Here is a 25,542-nt window from a genome sequence, read left to right on the forward strand (position 1 = left end):
TCTAGGGTACCCTTCCGACACCCACAGTGGGAACATTTCATTTAACAATGGGAAGGAGGGGGAGGAGGAAGGTACCAAGTGGGGAAAATGAAATTACAAGAAGAGCATATTCAGATTTGAGAGTTTAGGATGTGTGCTGTACAAAAACCTCTCCCGTCTGATTTAATAGTCTATAATGGTGCCCCCTCTATATTAGGAATCTAAGCCAGAAATAAAGTACATATGACAACTAACTTTTAACTCATGGTTCACTAATGGCATTGTCATCAAGGTGCATGTATGTTTAAAATCTCTAAATTCTCATTGTTCTGATAAAATCTTATGCATTAAGGTGGACCGCTTTTCCACGCAATATAGAAATACAGATATATAATACAATATAGAATACAGATATATAATACAATATAAAATACAGATATATAATACAATATAGAAATACAGGTATATAATACAATATAGAAATACAGATATATAATACAATATAGAAATACCACGTGTTTAAGGCACTGTATCATATTTTAAGTGATGTGTGTTGCATGATTTACATGCCACCTATTTTCCTGCGCCTGGCTCGTGCATGGGCTCTGAAGAGTTTGTTGAGCCAGCCCTTTGCTCAGCTCTGGCTCTCCCTCTTAATTTGTTGCTCGCCCACCTCGAATAAGGTGGAAATGTCTCACAAAAGCAACCTCAAAACTTGTCAGGGAAGGAAGACCTTTTATTCCCGCATATTTATATTTAGCGCTGATATTATACACGGCGTTACTGCACTTTACAATAGAAATATTTCATTGCATAGAAATTACAGATGGTTTAACATAATCAAATATTGCCCAAAAAAATTACAAAATGGTAGCTCATTGCAGAAAAATGAAATGTTCACGGGGTACATACAGCAGTGGGAAGGCTGCAGGCGCCTGAAGAGATGGAGGTCAGTGCAGACATTCATTGCCATCCGCCGGGCCCGGGGGCTCTCCACCCGCCGCCCCCGCTCAGCTGCGAAGAACAGGCAGAGCACTGACAGAGGCGCCAGGGTCAATGGCGGGCAGGAAGCCAGGCAACAGGGCCGGAAGCCAGGCAGCAAGGCCGGAAGTCGCCTGCCTCGCGCCCTACACCTGACAGACTAGGCGCACAGGCAGGAGAACCGGAAGTCACCTTCCTCGCGACCCTCGCCTGACAAGACAGAAAGCCGGAAGTCACTCGCTCTGAGGAGCACACCTGACAGGAACCGGAAGTCACGGTCCCGGCGGCGGCGGCGCGCGGACACCGGCAGAGCGTGTAACCAAACGGCAGAGCGCGAGCGCGAGCGCGGCGGGGCGCGGTAGAGTGACCCCCTCATCCCGAGGGTCTGTGTGGCGGTGGGCGCTGCGGCCTCTCAAGGGTGTCAGGGCGGGTGGAGCCCGAAGACAACCGGATGCACCAACACATTCGCAGGGAAAGCAATTAAGAAAAAAATAAAGCTGCTTCTCTTCCGGTTCTGGTCTTTGCTTCCGGTCCGCCCCGCCTCGAGTCCTCTTTTTCTTGCGCCCGGGAGCGGCGGAATCAGTTGTTATTGAACCCCACACCCCTGGCGGGCCCCTTTGGTATCGTCCTCATAGCAGCCGAGAGAACCTGCGGGGGGGTGAGTGCGGGCACGTATCAACAAGCATTTGCAATCCAACATTTTGGTTTGGAGTGTAGTGTGTGATGGGGCAGGGTGATCGCCTGGGGGCATGCGACTGGGGGCACAAGCCGGCTGTTATGATGTTCTATTTCTCTTGTACCTTTAAGGACTCGTGCTATGGACTATAGAATGCATGAGGTCAGGATTAGAATGTGGTATTAGCTAGATTGTTAGGTGGTGGCAGTTATGTTGGGTGGTCCTTGGACTGAGCTACCTCCTGGCACTCACCTGTATAGTTTTACCTTTATCTTAATAAAGCTATCATCAATTCCTGCCTACGCTCCTCCATTACAATTGGCGACGATGGAAAATGGATGTGAACCTTTATAAAGAAGAAAATCGCTCCTTATATTTATATCGTGTTTCTGAAAGGAATCGACTAAAAAGTGTTTGGATACTTTGGAGAAATTCATCTCTGGTGGAAAAAAAAAATTGCTGTCGGAACGCCGGTATATCGTGGAAAAAGTAACATTGTCATTTGACTTACTTCTCTTTTATAAATCAGCCCGGTCGCTTGGTGTCCATTGGAGATTCCTCCTAGCGGCATTTTTCAAAGAGGGAGCGAGATTCAGCACAGGCTGCACTCGGCAGTAGCGCGAGAAGCGGAAGTTACCACAGAACACCGGATGATCCTTGAATTGGAGGAAAGGTAATTACTACGCGAGGCCACGTTACGTGACCTTACGTGGAGGACATTTTGAATTGCCTTACTCTAGCTTTCAGTTCCACCGGAGCAACGCGATTGTGGAGAAGCTTTCCAATGGTTTAATTCGACAGGAACAACGCGCTGGAGGAGAAGTTTTGCGGTGATTAGTAATATTTTTTTTATTCTTCCCTCGTTATTGACTACTTTACACTGGTGGATTTTATGGTAATAATTGAAGTAGAGGGAAATTATTTCTGAGACTGAACAGTTTTTTCTATACAGGTGAGGGAGTCGGGCAGGAGCAAATAATCTTACTATATTTTCTCTTGAAGTGTTATGTTTAACCTTTAAAAAAAAAAAAAAAATCTGTGTGATGGACCAGGGCGACACAAGTGAAGCCAGTGAAAATACAAATGTAGTAATGGCTCAACAGAATTTCACGATAAATGCTCCTGAACCTTTTTGGGCAACTGGTACAAAGCCGGTTATTAAGTGGATCGAATGGAAGGAGTATTTTATAAACTATATCGAAGCGATTGATGAAGGGAAAAAGATGAAACCAGAACAAAAGAAAAGAATTTTATTACATTCATTGGGCCCAATTGGTTTAAAAACTCATTCACGTATGAGCAAGGTTGAAGACTCGAATTTAGATGTTTTTGAGAATTGCATCAAGGATATGGATAAGTATTTCGCGCCCAAAGTGTGCATTGGTGTAACGAGACATAAGTTCTTCCAAAGGAAGCAAACGAAGCAAGAGACTGTTGATGACTGGGTGGACGACTTAAAAAAACTGGCTATTGACTGCAATTTCAGAGACTTGCATGATGAACTAATAAGGGACCAACTAGTTATGCATAACAATAATTCTACATTACAGGATAGGTTATGGGTGAACGGCGACGCGCCTTTGAATGATGTTTAAGCCATTATGAGAAAATCAGAAATGTCTGGCAGATGTTCATCTGTGGTAAAGGAAACAGAAGAAGATAAAAGCGCAAGTGCAGTTTGTAAAATACAAACCACCAACAAACCACAGAGTAGATTTCAACCAAGCTCACAAGGGAAGGGTTTGAGTCAACCCTCTAGGTTTCAGAAATTTGAAGTGAAAAGGGATGAACGAAGATGCTATCGCTGTGATAGTAAGGAACACTTAGCATTTAGCAGAAATTGTCCTGCTTTAAGAAAGAAATGCTCAATATGTGGATTATTAGGCCATTTTAGCAAAATGTTTCGAAGGAGAAACAATGTTAAATACATATGGGATGAGGAAGAAATTGAGCATGTTGAAGAAGAAACTGAGTATGTGAAAAATGTGAGGGGAAATTATGTGATTAATATATCGGAAGAGTCGTTACAAGGCAAACCTTTATGTAATATCTCTTTGGGAGGTGTGATTGTGGAGGTGTATGCGGATTCTGGATCTCCCTACACTATTGTCAATGAGGATGTATGGAAGAAGAGTTTTGTGGGAAAAATTGGAGGTCAGTTGTATGAGCCTGATATTAATCCTATTGGGTGAACAGGCAAGAGGATTGAAATGCTAGGTTACAGATGGCTTACATTATTATTTAAGGGGAGGAACACAAGAGGGAAATTGTACGTATCTAAGGTTGGACCGTCAGTATTGGGGTGGTTTGACCAGAAAAATTTGAACATCATCCTAGACCCCAATAGTGAGGAAAAAGTGTTAGTTGTGGATGATCAAAGTAAATTGAGTGATGTGTTATGCAAAGAATTTCCAAGAGTGTTTGGTGAAGTGTTGGGGAAATTGCAAGGTTTTGAGCATAAAATCCAACTTAAGGCTAACGCAGTGCCTAAGGTTCACAAGGTGAGACCCATTCCAATGTTGGTCAGAGATTAAGTAAAAAAAAAGAGTTACAGGGTCTGTTAGCGAAAGGGATCATAGAAGAAGTGGAGGCGTCAGAGTGGATTAGTCCTATTGTTGTCGCACGCAAACCTAATGGCAAGATCCGGCTATGCATTGATTTACGCCATCTTAATAATAACATTGTTGTGGAGAAATTTCCATTACCGAAAATTAACCCCTTCGGGGCTAATGACGAGCTGGGCTCGTCATCGCGCTTACCTGTCCTGCGCGGATGACAAGGCCAGCTCGTCATCAGCCCCACCCTCGGGGGAAGCGCTGGCGCTCCCCCCGAGGCTCTCAGATCGTCATTGTTTTGCTGGGGGCGGCAGTGGAAGAGCTTCCGCTGCCGCCCCCGCCCCCCCCCATGGTAATCCCTGATGACGTCAGCGCGCACAGCGCGCGCTGACATCATCAGGGATTCCCAGCGCTCGGGAAGCCATTTGCTTCCTGCGCGCTGGGAAAGAAGGTAGGTTTCTCGAGGCTGGCGGGGGTTTGGGGGCAGCGAAGAGGCATCAGGGGAGAGGAAAGAGATTTTCCTTTCCCCTGATGTCTCTTTGCAGGGCATTTCTGCCTCACGATCGCGCACAGCGTCGCGATTGTGCGGCGGAAATGCCCCCACTAGACACCAGGGATATACTTTTAGTTTTTAGGAAGTGACCCCTTGGGCAAGGGTCACTTCCAGGCTGGCTGGCAATATGTTTTCGTTTTTCTGCCCCCCCTGGGGGGAAATCGGCCCGTTTTTTCGGCCGTTTTGCCCCCAGGGGGGGCAGAAATTCCCCACTAGCACCAGGGATATAGATTTCTACAAAGATGGCGGCCATTGATTTTGTTTACGTTTTTCTGTCCCCCCTGGGGGCAAATCGGCCCGTTTTTTTTTGCCGTTTTGCCCCCAGGGGGGACAGAAAATGCCCACTAGACACCAGGGATGTAATTTTAGTTTTTAGGAAGCGACCCCTTGGGCAAGGGTCGCTTCCAGGTGGGGTCTGAGTATGTTTTCGTTTTTCTGCCCCCCCTGGGGGGAAATCGGCCCGTTTTTCGGCCGTTTTGCCCCCAGGGGGGGCAGAAATTACCCACTAGAACCAGGGATTTTTGTTGGGGCAATGTGTTTGTTTTGGGAAGCGACCCCTTGGGTAAGGGTCGCTTCCAGGTGGACATGATTGTGTTTTTGTTTTTCTGTCCACCCTGGGGGCAAATCGGCCTGTTTTTTTTGCCGTTTTGCCCCCAGGGGGGGCGGAAAATGCCCACTAACACAAAGTTTTTAGGAAGCGACCCCTTGGGCATGTTTGCTGGTGGTGTGTGTGGGGAGTGGTACTTGGCTGGATGGTGTGCGTGGAGCGGTACTTGGCTGGCGGTGTGTGTGGAGTGGTACTTGGCTGTCGGTGTGCGCTGAGTGGTGTTTGGCTGGCGGTGTGCGTGGAGGGGTACTTGGCTATCTATGCACAGAGTGGTGCTTGGCTGGCGGTGTGTGTGGAGTGGCGCTTGGCTGGTGGTGTGTGTAGAGTGGTACTTGGCTGTCTGTGCACGGAGTGGTGCTTGGCTGGCGGTGTGTGTGGAGTGGCGCTTGGCTGGTGGTGTGCGTGGAGTGCTACTTTGCTGTCTGTGCACGGAGTGCTGCTTGGCTGGTGGTGTGTGTGGAGTGGCGCTTGGCTGGTGGTGTGCGTGGAGTGCTACTTTGCTGTCTGTGCACGGAGTGCTGCTTGGCTGGTGGTGTGTGTGGAGTGGCGCTTGGCTGGTGTTGTGCGTGGAGTGCTACTTTGCTGTCTGTGCACGGAGTGCTGCTTGGCTGGCGGTGTGTGTGGAGTGGCGCTTGGCTGGTGGTGTGCGTGGAGTGCTACTTTGCTGTCTGTGCACGGAGTGCTGCTTGGCTGGCGGTGTGTGGAGTGGCGCTTGGCTGGTGGTGTGCGTGGAGTGCTACTTTGCTGTCTGTGCACGGAGTGCTGCTTGGCTGGCGGTGTGTGTGGAGTGGCGCTTGGCTGGCGGTGTGTGTGGAGTGGCGCTTGGCTGGATGGTGCTTGGCTGGCGGTGAGTGGTGCTTGGCTGGTGGTGCTTGTGGAGTGGCGCTTGGCAGGTGGTGTGCGTGGAGTGCTACTTTGCTGTCTGTGCACGGAGTGGTGCTTTGCTGGCGGTGTGTGTGGAGTGGCGCTTGGCTGTTAGTGTGCGTGGAGTGCTACTTTGCTGTCTGTGCACGGAGTGCTGCTTGGCTGGCGGTGTGTGTGGAGTGGCGCTTGGCTGGTGGTGTGCGTGGAGTGCTACTTTGCTGTCTGTGCACGGAGTGCTGCTTGGCTGGCGGTGTGTGTGGAGTGGCGCTTGGCTGGTGGTGTGCGTGGAGTGCTACTTTGCTGTCTGTGCACGGAGTGCTGCTTGGCTGGCGGTGTGTGTGGAGTGGCGCTTGGCTGGTGGTGTGCGTGGAGTGCTACTTTGCTGTCTGTGCACGGAGTGCTGCTTGGCTGGCGGTGTGTGTGGAGTGGCGCTTGGCTGGATGGTGCTTGGCTGGCGGTGAGTGGTGCTTGGCTGGTGGTGCTTGTGGAGTGGCGCCTGGCAGGTGGTGTGCGTGGAGTGCTACTTTGCTGTCTGTGCACGGAGTGGTGCTTGGCTGGCGGTGTGTGTGGAGTGCTACTTTGCTGTCTGTGCACGGAGTGCTGCTTGGCTGGCGGTGTGTGTGGAGTGGCGCTTGGCTGGTGGTGTGCGTGGAGTGCTACTTTGCTGTCTGCACGGAGTGCTGCTTGGCTGGCGGTGTGTGTGGAGTGCTGCTTGGCTGGCGGTGTGTGTGGAGTGGCGCTTGGCTGGTGGTGTGCGTGGAGTGCTACTTTGCTGTCTGTGCACGGAGTGCTGCTTGGCTGGCGGTGTGTGTGGAGTGGCGCTTGGCTGGTGGTGTGCGTGGAGTGCTACTTTGCTGTCTGTGCACGGAGTGCTGCTTGGCTGGAGGTGTGTGTTGAGTGGCGCTTGGCTGGTGGTGTGCGTGGAGTGCTGCTTGGCTGGAGGTGTGTGTTGAGTGGCGCTTGGCTGGTGGCGTGCGTGGAGTGCTACTTTGCTGTCTGTGCACGGAGTGCTGCTTGGCTGGCGGTGTGTGTGGAGTGGCGCTTGGCTGGTGGTGTGCGTGGAGTGCTACTTTGCTGTCTGTGCACGGAGTGCTGCTTGGCTGGCGGTGTGTGTGGAGTGGCGCTTGGCTGGTGGTGTGCTGGAGTGCTACTTTGCTGTCTGTGCACGGAGTGCTGCTTGGCTGGCGGTGTGTGTGGAGTGGTGTTTGGCTGGCGGTGTGTGGGGAGTGGTGTTTGGCTGGCGGTGTGTGGGGAGTGGTACTTGGATGGATGGTGTGCGTGGAGTGGTACTTGGCTGTCGGTGTGCGCTGAGTGGGGTTTGGCTGGCGGTGTGCATGGTCTGGTGCTTGGATGGTGGTGTGGGTGGACTGGAACTCTGCTGGCGGTGTGTGAGTAGTTACTTTCTGTTGGTCACTACACACACTGCTAGTTGAGTGACACTCTACGCAGTCCATCATTTTCTGTAGTTGCTATGTCAGATATGTGGGCGTGTGAAAGTGATGGGCGGCTGGCGGTGTGAATGTTTTGTATGTGTCACACGTACAAAAGGTGTATGAATGTCCTTACTGCCCCTGTGTGATATGGGTACTGGTAGTAGCAAAAGACTGACTGGCACCAAAGTGGTCAGGCACTTTACAAAAATTCAAAAAATTATCCAGTGTCTTGATGTTAAAACTCATCTAATCTCATTTGGTCTAAGCCCTAATTGATGGCCCATCTGGCCGAATTTTAATTTGGGGGGCAAATTTGTGTGTTGTTTTTTTAATTGTTATATTGTTTGTGAAATGTGGTAGTAATTTTTTTTTCTTCTCTATTTTTGTCTTGTTCCAGGCTTTTGCTGTTTGGATTGTTGTAGGTTGCGTGTCTGTTTGCAGCTTGTGTAGTTGCTTGTGCTTGGTAAGTGAATGTATTTTGTACTACTTCTCCTTGATGTTTGTCTTTTTGAAAAAGGTTGTACTTCTAGCAGTTTGTGTGGCTCTGTGTTTTTTTTTTCAGGATTAGTGTTTGATGTGCACTTTGTTTTCTAATGTCATTTCTTTTTTTCTTTCTAGTGGGATTTCATTTCTTTTCGCTGTGTCTCAACAGAGTAGGTGCTGGTGAGTGTAGCTATATTTTGTAAGAGTGAAATTGTTTTGGATTGTATTTATCTTTTAGTGAAAGCCTTACCTTGTTTACTTCTTACTTTGCACAGTGTAGGTTGTTGTTCACTTGTGTGTGCAGTCTTCTTGCTTTGTAAGGATAATGGCTAGTCGCAGGATTACTGCTCAGCAGGTTCTTGGTTTGCTTTTTGAGTCTTCCTCGGACCATGGTTCAGAGTCTGAGTCCGATTCGGACTCCCAGGAAGTGGCAGAAGATTCAGGCAGTGAGTTTTCTCTTCGCATGGAATCATCATCATCGGATGATGACTCTTCTTCTAGTGCTGATGAAGGGCCTATGGTACAGGAGGACATTGTGTTGCCGGTAGTGGGCCAAGAGGCACCTGTGCTGCTGCCTAGGGCCGCAAGGTTTCCTTTCTTTTTACGTCGGCAAGAGGCATGTGGGCTGGAGCCTGCACCCAAAAGGCTTCACATTGCTGTGGTGCGCAAAGGGGCATCTGGTGCTTTTCGTCTTCCTGCTCGTGTAGTGCAGCAAGAGGCATCTGGGGCTGTTAGGCTTCCCATTGGTGTAGAGCGGCAAGAGGCATCTGGGCCTGCTGGGTTTCCCGGTGGTGTAGTGCAGCAAGAAGCATCTCAGGCTGCTGGGCTTCCCGTTGGTGTAGTGCAGGAAGAGCCCTCTGGGGATGCTACGTCTTCTGTTGGTGTTGTGCAGCCAGAAGTATCTGTGGCTGTTAGGCTTCCCGTTGGAGAACAGCAGCAAGATGTTTCGGTGCTGCAGGCTGGGGTGGCTGCTCCCCCCGTTGATAGGGATGGCCTCTGGGTTCCCCCTGGCTTGGTGCAGCCGGCATTGCCAGAGTTCACTGGTGTTCCTGGGTGTAGAGTGAATACAGAGAATTTTCTGCCAATTAATTTTTTTCAGTTGTTTTTTGACGATGTGTTTTTGCAAAAGATTGTTGAGCAAACCAATTTATATGCAGAACAATATTTGAGGGCCAACAGTGCCAGCCTTAAGCCCTATTGTAGAGCAATCCGGTGGACTCCCACCAATGTTGAAGAGATGAAGAAGTTTCTGGGATTAACTTTTTTGATGGGCTTGATAAGGAAGTCATCAATTACTTCATATTGGTCCACTAGTCCCTTGATGGTAACAGCTGTATTTCCAGCAGTCATAAGTCGTGATCGGTATACGCTTCTTCTTCGGATGATGCATTTTGCTGATAATAGTTTAGCGTTGTCACGCGATCACCCTGATTGTGACCGTTTGTTTAAAATTCGGCCTGTCCTTGATCACTTTGTTGATCGTTTTTCTGAGATTTTTGTCCCTGGTAAAGAAATTGCAGTGGATGAGTCTTTGGTGTTGTTCAAGGGCCGCTTGGTTTTTAGGCAATACATTCCTAGTAAGAGGTCACGCTATGGAATCAAACTGTATATGCTGTGTGACAGTGAGACTGGATATGTCTACAATTTCAGGGTGTACACTGGTAAGGAGTCCCGCATTAACCCTCCAGGTTGTCCTTCTACTTTTGGAGTAACTGAGAAAATTGTGTGGGAACTAGGTAGAGGATTATTTAACAAAGGCCATCATTTATATGTAGATAACTTCTACACTGGTGTGCAGTTGTTCAAGGAGTTGGCCAAAGTGGGCACTGTTGCTTGTGGCACAATGCGCAGTAACCGTAAAGGTTTCCCAAAGGAACTTGTTTGCAAAAGGCTTGTGCGGGGACAGTCTACGGCATTGCGATGTGGGGAGCTTTTAGCTGTGAAGTATTCAGACAAGAGAGATGTGTACATGCTGACTACTATCCACGATGAAAGTACTGTACCTGTGCCTGTTTGGGGTCAGGGTGCTGAAGTGCGCAAACCTGTGTGCATTCTAGCTTACAATAAGTTCATGGGTGGTGTTGACAGAGTAGATCAGAGGTTGGAACCTTATGCTGCTCTTCGAAAGGCTTACGTTTGGTACAAGAAGTTGGCTATCCATCTGTTCCACTTGGCATCATTTAATGCTTTCGTTGTGTACCAGAAGTCTTGTCCTGGGACGAAGATGACTTTTCTTAAGTTTCAGGAGTCTATAATAGGCAGCCTTGTACTTGTGCAGCAGGCAAGTGTTCCTAGATTTGGAGTGGTGGAGGAAGTGGCTAGATTGCAAGATCGCCACTTTCCTGAATCTATTCCTTCCACTACTGCTAGAGACTTTCCGACTAGAAGATGCAGAGTCTGTTGGCGAAGAGGCGTGCGGAAGGAGTCTCGTATATACTGTCCTGACTGTCCTTCTAAGCCTGCATTGTGTATGTCAGCTTGTTTTAAATCGTACCACACGCAAAAGAACTATTGGGAGTTTGATTGAGCTGTAAAGTGAATTGCTTGGTCTGCATTCTGTAAAACATTTTTAGTTTGTTTCAAGGATTGGCATTAGTGCAAAGTTTTTATTTTAAGAATTTGTGTTACCTGATTTGTAGGTATTTCCATTTGTTTAGTGTCATTTTCAAAAAAAGAATTCTAAATGTGTTTGTGGTGTGTGCCGGCTGGTGCTTGGCTGGCGGTGTGTGTGGAGTTGCGCTTGGCTGGCGGTGTGTGTGGAGTGGTGCTTGGCTGGCGGTGTGTGTGGAGTGGTGCTTGGCTGGTGGTGTGTGTGGAGTGGTGCTTGGCTGTCTGTGAACGGAGTGGTGCTTTGCTGGCGGTGTTTGTGGAGTGGCGCTTGGCTGGTGGTGTTCGTGGAGTGGTACTTGGCTGTCTGTGCATGGAGTGGTGTTTGGCTGATGGTGTGTGTGGAGTGGTGCTTGGCTGGCGGTGTGTGTGGACTGGTGCTTGGCTGGCGGTGTGTGTGGAGTGGTGCTTGGCTGGCGGTGTGTGTGGAGTGGTGCTTGGCTGGCGGTGTGTGTGGAGTGCTGCTTGGCTGGCGGTGTGTGTGGAGTGGTGCTTGGCTGGCAGTGTGTGTGGAATGGTGCTTGGCTGGCAGTGTGTGTGGAATGGTGCTTGGCTGGCAGTGTGTGTGGAGTGGCGCTTGGCTGGTGGTGTTTGCGGAGTGGTACTTGGCTGGAGGGTGTGCGTGGAGCGGTGTTTAGCTGTCTGTGCACGGAGTGGTGCTTGGCTGGCGGTGTGCGTGGAGAGGCACTTGGCTGGTGGTGTGCGCTGAGTGTTTGGCTGGCGGTGTGCATGGTCTGGTGCTTGGCTGGTGGTGTGGGTGGACTGGCGATCGGCTGGCGGTGTGTGAGTAGTTACTTTCTGTTGGTCACTGCACACACTGCTTGTTGAGTGACACTCCACGCAGTCCATCAATTTGTGTAGTTCCAGTGTCAGAAATGTGGGCGTGTGAAAGTGATGGGCCCTTGAATGGCGCTGTTTGCTGGTGTGAGTGTTGAAATGTGATGGGTCCGCGGCTGGCGGTGTGAATGTTTTGAATGTGTCACACGTACGAAAGGTGTATGAATGGCCTGTAAAGAGGTTGGTGCCTTGACGTGGCTTTACAGCTCACGAGCTGTGAGTCAGTGGTTCAGTTTATCATACTTGCAATTATACACAGTGTATTTCATTTTTGTGAAATTACTTGCGTATACAATTGTATGTACTGAATCATCACTCACCCTCGTGCCAAATCCAACCAGTATGTGTGTGTGCTTGCGGATTAGATGGGTGTGCAGTAATAATTGTTTTTTTTCTCTTTCTGCATTAGGGTGTACCTTGTCCCTTATTGTGATTGTTGTAATGTGTTGCTTTTATTCCAGATGGTGTCAGTGGTCTTGTTTGTATCAGGTATGAAAGGTGCGTGAATGGCCTGTAAAACGGTTGGTGCCTTGTCGTGGCTTTACAGCTCACGAGTTGCGAGTCACTGGTTCGGTTTTTATGCATTTATTTATTGACAGAGCATTTCATTTTTTTGAAATATCTTGTTAATAAAATTTTATATACTGAACCATCACTCGCCCTCGTGCCAAATCCAACCTGTATGTGTGTGTCTTTGAGGAATAGATAGCCGTGCTTGAATGTTTGTCTTTTGAGTAACTCTGTTAAGGTGAGGTACCCTTTTACTCGGGAGAACAAGGGGAACGCTGGGTGGTAGGACATTTTTGCCGGCACGGCGATCCCACGGCAAAATTTTTGTAAAAGTGCTATTTTTACCTAATTAAGGTTTGCAAGGAGTTCTGGGTAGGAAAACATTGGGGGACCCACGCATGCCATACCTCCCTGGACTCCCCCGGGTGTCTACTTTTCAGAAATGTGTGGGTTTGGTAGGTTTCCCTAGATGGCTGTCTCGCACGGGGCCAGAAACCCAGGTAACCCCTCTTGCAAAAGCTGGAGAATTCATGTCCACCAGCTTTTGCAAGAGGGGTTACCCGGGTTTTTGGCCCCGTGCGAGACAGCCATCTAGGGAAACCTACCAAACCCACACATTTCTGAAAAGTAGACACCCGGGGGCTTCCAAGGAGGTATGGCTTGCGTGGATCCTCCAACGTTCCTTTACCCAGAATCCCTTGCAAACCTCATTTTTTGCTTGGAAATAATCATTTTTTTTCACACGTTTTAGTGTGGGAAAGCGTGGCATCACTGGGCTCACACAAATTACCTCCCACCCAGCGTTCCCCAAGGTCTCCCGATAAAAATGGTACCTCACTTGCGTGGGTAGGCATAGCGGCTGCTTTAGGAAAAGGCCCAATTCATACTGTGGAGACAAAAACATTACCTTTAGCCAAATAATCTTATTTTTTGAGGGGGTCACCTGAGCTTTTGGCCCGGGGCTTGGCAGGCATCTTTGGAAACTACCAAACCCAAACAGTTCTGAGAACTAGACACCCGGGGGAGTCCAGGGTGGTATGGCATGCGTGGGTCCCCCAATGTTTTCCTACCCAGAAACCCCTGCAAACCTGAAATTTTGGTCCAAAAACCAACTTTTCCATACTTTTTTGGGTGGGATCTCGCTGCCGGAACAAATGTCCTACCACCCAGCGTTTCCCTTGTTCTCCCGAGTAAAATGATACCTCACTTGTGTGGGTGGGCCAAAGGCAAGTGACTTAGGCTGGGGTGCTTAATTTGTAAAACGTAAATATGAGTAAAAACTACCTTTTTCAAAATTCATTTTTGGGGTGTTCTACTTTGGGGCACCCACACAAGTGAGGTATCCTTTTACTCGGGAGAACAAGGGGAACGCAGGGTGGTACGACTTTTTTGCCGGCACGGCGATCCCACGCCAAAAAGTTTGGAAAAGTGCAATTTTTACCTAATTTTAAGGTTTGCAGAGAGTTCTGGGTACGAAAACATTGGGGGACCCATGCATGCCATACCTCCCTGGACTCCCCCGGGTGTCTAGTTTTCAGAACTGTTTGGGTTTGCTACTTTGCAAAGAATACCACCGAGCCCCGGGCCACAAATTCAGATCCCCCCCCCCCAAAATCAAGGTAGTTTTGCAATAAGGTAATGTAAATTCACCACCGTACGATTTGAACCGTTTCCTGTTGCAGCCACTATGTCTACCCACGCAAGTGAGGTACCGTTTTTTTCGGGAGACCTGGGGGCACGCTGGGTGGGTGGAAATTTGTTGATCCACGCAGATTCCAGAACTTTCCACCACAGAAATGTGAGGAAAATGTGTTTTTTTGGTCACATTTTTATGTTTTCAAGGAGTTCTGGGTAGGAAAACATTGGGGGACCCACGCATGCCATACCTCCCTGGACTTCCCCGGGTGTCTACTTTTCAGAAATGTGTGGGTTTGGTAGGTTTCCCTAGATGGCTGTCTCGCACGGGGCCAGAAACCCAGGTAACCCCTCTTGCAAAAGCTGGAGAATTCATGTCCACCAGCTTTTGCAAGAGGGGTTACCCGGGTTTTTGGCCCCGTGCGAGACAGCCATCTAGGGAAACCTACCAAACCCACACATTTCTGAAAAGTAGACACCCGGGGGCTTCCAAGGAGGTATGGCTTGCGTGGATCCTCCAACGTTCCTTTACCCAGAATCCCTTGCAAACCTCATTTTTTGCTTGGAAAAAATCTTTTTTTTTCACACGTTTTAGTGTGGGAAAGCGTGGCATCACTGGGCTCACACAAATTACCTCCCACCCAGCGTTCCCCAAGGTCTCCCGATAAAAATGGTACCTCACTTGCGTGGGTAGGCATAGCGGCTGCTTTAGGAAAAGGCCCAATTCATACTGTGGAGACGAAAACATTACCTTTAGCCAAATAATCTTATTTTTTGAGGGGGTCACCTGAGCTTTTGGCCCGGGGCTTGGCAGGCATCTTTGGAAACTACCAAACCCAAACAGTTCTGAGAACTAGACACCCGGGGGAGTCCAGGGTGGTATGGCATGCGTGGGTCCCCCAATGTTTTCCTACCCAGAAACCCCTGCAAACCTGAAATTTTGGTCCAAAAACCAACTTTTCCATACTTTTTTGGGTGGGATCTCGCTGCCGGAACAAATGTCCTACCACCCAGCGTTTCCCTTGTTCTCCCGAGTAAAATGATACCTCACTTGTGTGGGTGGGCCAAAGGCAAGTGACTTAGGCTGGGGTGCTTAATTTGTAAAACGTAAATATGAGTAAAAACTACTTTTTTCAAAATTCATTTTTGGGGTGTTCTGCTTTGGGGCACCCACACAAGTGAGGTATCCTTTTACTCGGGAGAACAAGGGGAACGCAGGGTGGTACGACTTTTTTGCCGGCACGGCGATCCCACGCCAAAAAGTTTGGAAAAGTGCAATTTTTACCTAATTTTAAGGTTTGCAGAGAGTTCTGGGTAGGAAAACATTGGGGGACCCATGCATGCCATACCTCCCTGGACTCCCCCGGGTGTCTAGTTTTCAGAACTGTTTAGGTTTGCTACTTTGCAAAGAATACCACCGAGCCCCGGGCCACAAATTCAGATCCCCCCCCCAAAATCAAGGTAGTTTTGCAATAAGGTAATGTAAATTCACCACCGTACGATTTGAACCGTTTCCTGTTTCAGCCACTATGTCTACCCACGCAAGTGAGGTACCGTTTTTTTCGGGAGACCTGGGGGCACGCTGGGTGAGTGGAAATTTGTTGATCCACGCAGATTCCAGAACTTTCCACCACAGAAATGTGAGGAAAATGTGTTTTTTTGGTCAAATATTTATGTTTTCAAGGGATTCTGGGTAACAAAACCTGGGGGTAGGCAGACGAGTCACCCCATCCTGAATTGCCCTGGGTGTCTAGTTTTCAAAAATGTATAGGTTTGCTAGGTTTCCTTAGGTGCTGGCAGAGCTACGGCGCAAAAACAAAAGGTAGTCTTTTTGTCCGAATCGTGCAAAATTTCACTGGGAAATTGAGGTGCGACCATGCTGCGTTTTGCGCTGTTTCATGTCGCAGCCACTATGCCTACCCACGCAAGTGAGGTACCATTTTTTTCGGGAGACCTGGGGGCACGCTGGGTGGGTGGAAATTTGTTGATCCACGCAGATTCCAGAACTTTCCACCACAGAAATGTGAGGAAAATTTGTTTTTTTGGTCACATTTTTATGTTTGTAAGGGATTCTGGGTAACAAAACCTGGGGGTAGGCAGACGAGTCACCCCATCCTGAATTGCCCTGGGTGTCTAGTTTTCAGAAATGTATAGGTTTGCTAGTTTTCCCTAGGTGCTGGCAGAGCTACGGCGCAAAAACAAAAGGTAGTCTTTTTGTCCGAATCGTGCTAAATTTCACTGGGAAATTGAGGTGCGACCATGCTGCGTTTTGCGCTGTTTTATGTCGCAGCCACTATGCCTACCCACGCAAGTGAGGTACCATTTTTTTCGGGAGACCTGGGGGCACGCTGGGTGGGTGGAAATTTGTTGATCCACGCAGATTCCAGAACTTTCCACCACAGAAATGTGAGGAAAATGTGTTTTTTTGGTCACATTTTTATGTTTGTAAGGGATTCTGGGTAACAAAACCTGGGGGTAGGCAGACGAGTCACCCCATCCTGAATTGCCCTGGGTGTCTAGTTTTCAGAAATGTATAGGTTTGCTAGTTTTCCCTAGGTGCTGGCAGAGCTACGGCGCAAAAACAAAAGGTAGTCTTTTTGTCCGAATTGTGCAAAATTTCACTGGGAAATTGAGGTGCGACCATGCTGCGTTTTGCGCTGTTTCATGTCGCAGCCACTATGCCTCCCCACGCAAGTGAGGTACCATTTTTTTCGGGAGACCTGGGGGCACGCTGGGTGGGTGGAAATTTGTTGATCCACGCAGATTCCAGAACTTTCCACCACAGAAATGTGAGGAAAATGTGTTTTTTTGGTCAAATTTTTATGTTTGTAAGGGATTCTGGGTAACAAAACCTGGGGGTAGGCAGACGAGTCACCCCATCCTGAATTGCCCTGGGTGTCTAGTTTTCAGAAATGTATAGGTTTGCTAGTTTTCCCTAGGTGCTGGCAGAGCTATGGCGTAAAAACAAAAGGTAGTCTTTTTGTCCGAATCGTGCTAAATTTCACTGGGAAATTGAGGTGCGACCATGCTGCGTTTTGCGCGGTTTCATGTCGCAGCCACTATGCCTACCCACGCAAGTGAGGTACCATTTTTTTCGGGAGACCTGGGGGCACGCTGGGTGGGTGGAAATTTGTTGATCCACGCAGATTCCAGAACTTTCCACCACAGAAATGTGAGGAAAATGTGTTTTTTTGGTCAAATTTTTATGTTTGTAAGGGATTCTGGGTAACAAAACCTAGGGGTAGGCAGACGAGTCACCCCATCCTGAATTGCCCTGGGTGTCTAGTTTTCAGAAATGTATAGGTTTGCTAGGTTTCCCTAGGTGCTGGCAGAGCTACGGCGCAAAAACAAAAGGTAGTCTTTTTGTCTGAATCGTGCTAAATTTCACTGGGAAATTGAGGTGCGATCATGCTGCGTTTTGCGCTGTGTCATGTCGCAGCCACTATGCCTACCCACGCAAGTGAGGTACCATTTTTTTCGGGAGACCTGGGGGCACACTGGATGGATGGAAATTTGTTGATCCACGCAGATTCCAGAACTTTCCACCACAGAAATGTGAGGAAAATGTGTTTTTTTGGTCAAATTTTTTTGTTTGAAAGGGATTCTGGGTAACAAAACCTGGGGGTAGGCAGACGAGTCACCCCATCCTGAATTGCCCTGGGTGTCTAGTTTTCAGAAATGTATAGGTTTGCTAGGTTTCCCTAGGTGCTGGCAGAGCTACGGCGTAAAAACAAAAGGTAGTCTTTTTGTCCGAATCGTGCTAAATTTCACTGGGAAATTGAGGTGCGACCATGCTGCGTTTTGCGCTGTTTCATGTCGCAGCCACTATGCCTACCCACGCAAGTGAGGTACCATTTTTTTCGGGAGACCTGGGGGCACACTGGGTGCATGGAAATTTGATGATCCACGCAGATTCCAGAACTTTCCACCACAGAAATGTGAGGAAAATGTGTTTTTTTGGTCAAATTTTTTTGTTTGAAAGGGATTCTGGGTAACAAAACCTGGGGGTAGGCAGACGAGTCACCCCATCCTGAATTGCCCTGGGTGTGTAGTTTTCAGAAATGTATAGGTTTGCTAGGTTTCCCTAGGTGCTGGCAGAGCTACGGCGCAAAAACAAAAGGTAGTCTTTTTGTCCGAATCGTGCAAAATTTCACTGGGAAATTGAGGTGCGACCATGCTGCGTTTTGCGCTGTTTCATGTCGCAGCCACTATGCCTACCCACGCAAGTGAGGTACCATTTTTTTCGGGAGACCTGGGGGCACACTGGGTGGATGGAAATTTGTTGATCCACGCAGATTCCAGAACTTTCCACCACAGAAATGTGAGGAAAATGTGTTTTTTTGGTCAAATTTTTTTGTTTGAAAGGGATTCTGGGTAACAAAACCTGGGGGTAGGCAGACGAGTCACCCCATCCTGAATTGCCCTGGTTGTCTAGTTTTCAAAAATGTATAGGGTTGCTAGGTTTCCCTAGGTGCTGGCAGAGCTACAGCGCAAAAACAAAAGGTAGTCTTTTTGTCCGAATCGTGCTAAATTTCACTGGGAAATTGAGATGCGACCATGCTGCGTTTTGCGCGGTTTCATGTCGCAGCCACTATGCCTACCCACGCAAGTGAGGTACCATTTTTTTCGGGAGACCTAGGGGCACGCTGGGTGGGTGCAAATTTGTTGATCCACGCAGATTCCAGAACTTTCCACCACAGAAATGTGAGGAAAATGTGTTTTTTTGGTCAAATATTTATGTTTGCAAGGGATTCTGGGTAACAAAACCTGGGGGTAGGCAGACGAGTCACCCCATCCTGAATTGCCCTGGGTGTCTAGTTTTCAAAAATGTATAGGTTTGCTAGGTTTCCCTAGGTGCTGGTTGAGCTACGGCTCAAAAACAAAAGGTAGTCTCTTTGTCCAAAGAGCTTAAGATTTCACTGGGAAATTGAGGAGCGACCACGTTGCATTTTGTGCCGTTTCCCGTGGTAGGCACAAGGCCGACCCACACAAGTGAGGTACCATTTTTTTCGGGAGACCTGGGGGCACGCTGGGTGGGTGGAAATTTGTTGATCCACGCAGATTCCAGAACTTTCCACCACAGAAATGTGAGGAAAATGTGTTTTTTTTTCAAAATCTGAGCTTTGCAAGGGATTCTGGGTAACAAAACCTGGTGGTAGGCAGTCGAGTCATCCCATCCTGAATTCCCCTGGGTGTCTACTTTTCAAAAATGTATAGGTTTGCTAGGTTTCCCTAGGTGCCGGAAGAACTAGGGTGCAAAAACTACAGGTAGGCACTTTGCCAAAAAAGGGTCAATTTGTAACTGCAAAATTTAGGTGTGACCACGTTGCATTTTGCGCCGTTTCCTGTCGCAGGCACAAGGCCGACCCACACAAGTGAGGTACCGTTTTTATCGGGACACTTGGGGTAATTCAGATTTGTAAATCAACTGTTATTACCAATTGAGCTTTCTTGCATTTCTCCCTTTGAATGAAAGATATTGTGTAGAAAAAAAAACTTTATGAAAAATGACCAATAATTCTCATGCTAGTATGAGTATTCCCAACTTTGAAAATGTGCAATTATATACTGTTTCTGAACTCTATAATTTGTACCCAATTCATACATACATAGGTGTCTTTCATGCAGATTATTCCATGTGTACATTTTCCAAGACAAAGTGCACTATACCCAGTAAATGAAAAAATACCATTGCAAGTTGCTGCTCAGTTTTTGGATCTGGGTTCGTCGGGTTCTTGGTGAAACTACAAGTCCCATATATCCCCACAACCAGGAAGGTCTAACGGATGTAACGGTATATTGCTTTCCAAGAGCTGTCAAAATTAGAGAAAGTTATAGGTGAAAACGTTGAGACAAAAAGCCGTTGTTTTCAACAAATTTTCAAATATTCCAATATCTAACTGTTAGTTTCTATAACGAACCCTTCATGGATTTAGACAAATGACCCCTTTCTGAATTCAGAATTTTGTCTATTTTTCGGAAATGTAAAGCTTTCCAGGATCCATTATTGCTTTCAAACTCATTTCTACCATTAACTGGAAGGAGGTGGAAAGCTCTAAAAATAGCAAAAATAGGCTATGTCCCAGAAAAATGCCAAAACTGAGTGAAAAATTTCGGTTCTCTGACAAAACACTGTCATTCCCTAAAAGCTGAGAAAATTGAGAATTCAGCCCCACAAACCCTTTTTTGATACCATATTCAGGGAAAAAGCCAGAGGCTTTCATTTGCAGCCCGTTTTTCCCATTTTTCTGAAAAAAACAAAAAAAACACTATATTTTGGTTAATTTCTGGGACCCCTCCAAGGGAATCCACAAACCCTGGGCGCCTTTAGAATCCCCATGATGTTGAAAGAAAAGGACGCAAATTTGGCGCGGATCCCTTATGTGGTCAAAAAGTTACAAGGGCCTAAGCGCGCACTACCCCAAAACACCAAAAAAAGCCTTAGCACAGGAGGGGGAAAAGGCCTAGCAGCGAAGGGGTTAATGAAATGGTTTCCTTGCTTGATGGTGCTTCATGGTTCTCAACCATAGACCTTTCAGCTGCATACCACCAGGTGGAGTTAGAACCGGAGTCGAGAGGTCTTCCGGCTTTCATCACGCCGTTCGGTTGTTATCAGTTCAAACGGATGCCATTCAGGCTGGCGTCAGCTGCCGCTGTCTTCCAGCGACTGATGTACAGGTTATTAGGGGATATGGAGATGATCTCATTTTTCCAGGATGATATTTTAATTGCTGCTAAGAACCAGAAAGAACATGATGTTAAGCTGAGACAGGTTTTAAAAGTGTTGGAAAAAGCTGGGCTAACGGTTGAGTTGTCAAAATGTAAATTTAGTCAAAGAAACGTATCTTATTTAGGTCACATCATTAGCGAGGAAGGGGTTAGGCCCAAGCCAGAATTGATTGAGAATATCGTGAATTCAGGTGCACCTTGTACCAAAGAAGAGGTGAGGGCATTCCTTGGGATGGCGGAGTATTGTGCGAAATTTGTAAGCAATTTTGCATCTAAGACATTTAACATAAGGAATTTACTCAAAAAGAATGTAAAGTTTGACTGGACAGGAAAACATTGGGGGACCCATGCATGCCATACCTCCCTGGACTCCCCCGGGTGTCTAGTTTTCAGAACTGTTTAGGTTTGCTACTTTGCAAAGAATACCACCGAGCCCCGGGCCACAAATTCAGATCCCCCCCCCAAAATCAAGGTAGTTTTGCAATAAGGTAATGTAAATTCACCACCGTACGATTTGAACCGTTTCCTGTTTCAGCCACTATGTCTACCCACGCAAGTGAGGTACCGTTTTTTTCGGGAGACCTGGGGGCACGCTGGGTGAGTGGAAATTTGTTGATCCACGCAGATTCCAGAACTTTCCACCACAGAAATGTGAGGAAAATGTGTTTTTTTGGTCAAATATTTATGTTTTCAAGGGATTCTGGGTAACAAAACCTGGGGGTAGGCAGACGAGTCACCCCATCCTGAATTGCCCTGGGTGTCTAGTTTTCAGAAATGTATAGGTTTGCTAGTTTTCCCTAGGTGCTGGCAGAGCTACGGCGCAAAAACAAAAGGTAGTCTTTTTGTCCGAATCGTGCTAAATTTCACTGGGAAATTGAGGTGCGACCATGCTGCGTTTTGCGCTGTTTTATGTCGCAGCCACTATGCCTACCCACGCAAGTGAGGTACCATTTTTTTCGGGAGACCTGGGGGCACGCTGGGTGGGTGGAAATTTGTTGATCCACGCAGATTCCAGAACTTTCCACCACAGAAATGTGAGGAAAATTTGTTTTTTTGGTCACATTTTTATGTTTGTAAGGGATTCTGGGTAACAAAACCTGGGGGTAGGCAGACGAGTCACCCCATCCTGAATTGCCCTGGGTGTCTAGTTTTCAGAAATGTATAGGTTTGCTAGTTTTCCCTAGGTGCTGGCAGAGCTACGGCGCAAAAACAAAAGGTAGTCTTTTTGTCCGAATCGTGCTAAATTTCACTGGGAAATTGAGGTGCGACCATGCTGCGTTTTGCGCTGTTTTATGTCGCAGCCACTATGCCTACCCACGCAAGTGAGGTACCATTTTTTTCGGGAGACCTGGGGGCACGCTGGGTGGGTGGAAATTTGTTGATCCACGCAGATTCCAGAACTTTCCACCACAGAAATGTGAGGAAAATGTGTTTTTTTGGTCACATTTTTATGTTTGTAAGGGATTCTGGGTAACAAAACCTGGGGGTAGGCAGACGAGTCACCCCATCCTGAATTGCCCTGGGTGTCTAGTTTTCAGAAATGTATAGGTTTGCTAGTTTTCCCTAGGTGCTGGCAGAGCTACGGCGCAAAAACAAAAGGTAGTCTTTTTGTCCGAATTGTGCAAAATTTCACTGGGAAATTGAGGTGCGACCATGCTGCGTTTTGCGCTGTTTCATGTCGCAGCCACTATGCCTCCCCACGCAAGTGAGGTACCATTTTTTTCGGGAGACCTGGGGGCACGCTGGGTGGGTGGAAATTTGTTGATCCACGCAGATTCCAGAACTTTCCACCACAGAAATGTGAGGAAAATGTGTTTTTTTGGTCAAATTTTTATGTTTGTAAGGGATTCTGGGTAACAAAACCTGGGGGTAGGCAGACGAGTCACCCCATCCTGAATTGCCCTGGGTGTCTAGTTTTCAGAAATGTATAGGTTTGCTAGTTTTCCCTAGGTGCTGGCAGAGCTATGGCGTAAAAACAAAAGGTAGTCTTTTTGTCCGAATCGTGCTAAATTTCACTGGGAAATTGAGGTGCGACCATGCTGCGTTTTGCGCGGTTTCATGTCGCAGCCACTATGCCTACCCACGCAAGTGAGGTACCATTTTTTTCGGGAGACCTGGGGGCACGCTGGGTGGGTGGAAATTTGTTGATCCACGCAGATTCCAGAACTTTCCACCACAGAAATGTGAGGAAAATGTGTTTTTTTGGTCAAATTTTTATGTTTGTAAGGGATTCTGGGTAACAAAACCTAGGGGTAGGCAGACGAGTCACCCCATCCTGAATTGCCCTGGGTGTCTAGTTTTCAGAAATGTATAGGTTTGCTAGGTTTCCCTAGGTGCTGGCAGAGCTACGGCGCAAAAACAAAAGGTAGTCTTTTTGTCTGAATCGTGCTAAATTTCACTGGGAAATTGAGGTGCGATCATGCTGCGTTTTGCGCTGTGTCATGTCGCAGCCACTATGCCTACCCACGCAAGTGAGGTACCATTTTTTTCGGGAGACCTGGGGGCACACTGGATGGATGGAAATTTGTTGATCCACGCAGATTCCAGAACTTTCCACCACAGAAATGTGAGGAAAATGTGTTTTTTTGGTCAAATTTTTTTGTTTGAAAGGGATTCTGGGTAACAAAACCTGGGGGTAGGCAGACGAGTCACCCCATCCTGAATTGCCCTGGGTGTCTAGTTTTCAGAAATGTATAGGTTTGCTAGGTTTCCCTAGGTGCTGGCAGAGCTACGGCGTAAAAACAAAAGGTAGTCTTTTTGTCCGAATCGTGCTAAATTTCACTGGGAAATTGAGGTGCGACCATGCTGCGTTTTGCGCTGTTTCATGTCGCAGCCACTATGCCTACCCACGCAAGTGAGGTACCATTTTTTTCGGGAGACCTGGGGGCACACTGGGTGCATGGAAATTTGATGATCCACGCAGATTCCAGAACTTTCCACCACAGAAATGTGAGGAAAATGTGTTTTTTTGGTCAAATTTTTTTGTTTGAAAGGGATTCTGGGTAACAAAACCTGGGGGTAGGCAGACGAGTCACCCCATCCTGAATTGCCCTGGGTGTGTAGTTTTCAGAAATGTATAGGTTTGCTAGGTTTCCCTAGGTGCTGGCAGAGCTACGGCGCAAAAACAAAAGGTAGTCTTTTTGTCCGAATCGTGCAAAATTTCACTGGGAAATTGAGGTGCGACCATGCTGCGTTTTGCGCTGTTTCATGTCGCAGCCACTATGCCTACCCACGCAAGTGAGGTACCATTTTTTTCGGGAGACCTGGGGGCACACTGGGTGGATGGAAATTTGTTGATCCACGCAGATTCCAGAACTTTCCACCACAGAAATGTGAGGAAAATGTGTTTTTTTGGTCAAATTTTTTTGTTTGAAAGGGATTCTGGGTAACAAAACCTGGGGGTAGGCAGACGAGTCACCCCATCCTGAATTGCCCTGGTTGTCTAGTTTTCAAAAATGTATAGGGTTGCTAGGTTTCCCTAGGTGCTGGCAGAGCTACAGCGCAAAAACAAAAGGTAGTCTTTTTGTCCGAATCGTGCTAAATTTCACTGGGAAATTGAGATGCGACCATGCTGCGTTTTGCGCGGTTTCATGTCGCAGCCACTATGCCTACCCACGCAAGTGAGGTACCATTTTTTTCGGGAGACCTAGGGGCACGCTGGGTGGGTGCAAATTTGTTGATCCACGCAGATTCCAGAACTTTCCACCACAGAAATGTGAGGAAAATGTGTTTTTTTGGTCAAATATTTATGTTTGCAAGGGATTCTGGGTAACAAAACCTGGGGGTAGGCAGACGAGTCACCCCATCCTGAATTGCCCTGGGTGTCTAGTTTTCAAAAATGTATAGGTTTGCTAGGTTTCCCTAGGTGCTGGTTGAGCTACGGCTCAAAAACAAAAGGTAGTCTCTTTGTCCAAAGAGCTTAAGATTTCACTGGGAAATTGAGGAGCGACCACGTTGCATTTTGTGCCGTTTCCCGTGGTAGGCACAAGGCCGACCCACACAAGTGAGGTACCATTTTTTTCGGGAGACCTGGGGGCACGCTGGGTGGGTGGAAATTTGTTGATCCACGCAGATTCCAGAACTTTCCACCACAGAAATGTGAGGAAAATGTGTTTTTTTTTCAAAATCTGAGCTTTGCAAGGGATTCTGGGTAACAAAACCTGGTGGTAGGCAGTCGAGTCATCCCATCCTGAATTCCCCTGGGTGTCTACTTTTCAAAAATGTATAGGTTTGCTAGGTTTCCCTAGGTGCCGGAAGAACTAGGGTGCAAAAACTACAGGTAGGCACTTTGCCAAAAAAGGGTCAATTTGTAACTGCAAAATTTAGGTGTGACCACGTTGCATTTTGCGCCGTTTCCTGTCGCAGGCACAAGGCCGACCCACACAAGTGAGGTACCGTTTTTATCGGGACACTTGGGGTAATTCAGATTTGTAAATCAACTGTTATTACCAATTGAGCTTTCTTGCATTTCTCCCTTTGAATGAAAGATATTGTGTAGAAAAAAAAACTTTATGAAAAATGACCAATAATTCTCATGCTAGTATGAGTATTCCCAACTTTGAAAATGTGCAATTATATACTGTTTCTGAACTCTATAATTTGTACCCAATTCATACATACATAGGTGTCTTTCATGCAGATTATTCCATGTGTACATTTTCCAAGACAAAGTGCACTATACCCAGTAAATGAAAAAATACCATTGCAAGTTGCTGCTCAGTTTTTGGATCTGGGTTCGTCGGGTTCTTGGTGAAACTACAAGTCCCATATATCCCCACAACCAGGAAGGTCTAACGGATGTAACGGTATATTGCTTTCCAAGAGCTGTCAAAATTAGAGAAAGTTATAGGTGAAAACGTTGAGACAAAAAGCCGTTGTTTTCAACAAATTTTCAAATATTCCAATATCTAACTGTTAGTTTCTATAACGAACCCTTCATGGATTTAGACAAATGACCCCTTTCTGAATTCAGAATTTTGTCTATTTTTCGGAAATGTAAAGCTTTCCAGGATCCATTATTGCTTTCAAACTCATTTCTACCATTAACTGGAAGGAGGTGGAAAGCTCTAAAAATAGCAAAAATAGGCTATGTC

General features: G+C 47.2%; 2 protein-coding genes across 5 annotated transcripts in view; one reads left to right on the forward strand and one right to left on the reverse strand.

The window, feature by feature from the left end:
• Positions 1–1,325, reverse strand: part of LOC144770953 (uncharacterized) — a 258,117-nt gene extending 256,792 nt beyond the window's left edge. The window contains exon 1 of the mRNA XM_078655791.1: positions 892–1,325. The gene's annotated coding sequence lies outside the window, so the exon portion shown is untranslated. The remainder of the gene's footprint in view (positions 1–891) is intronic.
• Positions 1,122–25,542, forward strand: part of LOC144770954 (uncharacterized) — a 113,488-nt gene continuing 89,067 nt past the window's right edge. Inside the window, exon 1 of one of the 4 annotated variants that reach the window (XM_078655799.1) lies at positions 1,122–1,490. The gene's annotated coding sequence lies outside the window, so the exon portion shown is untranslated. Of the gene's footprint in view, positions 1,546–25,542 lie in introns of all 4 variants that reach the window. The other 3 variants (XM_078655802.1, XM_078655801.1, XM_078655798.1) reach the window with 3 other exon arrangements.

Source organism: Lissotriton helveticus, chromosome 7, assembly GCF_964261635.1.
Source record: "Lissotriton helveticus chromosome 7, aLisHel1.1, whole genome shotgun sequence".
Classification (NCBI taxonomy): domain Eukaryota; kingdom Metazoa; phylum Chordata; class Amphibia; order Caudata; family Salamandridae; genus Lissotriton; species Lissotriton helveticus.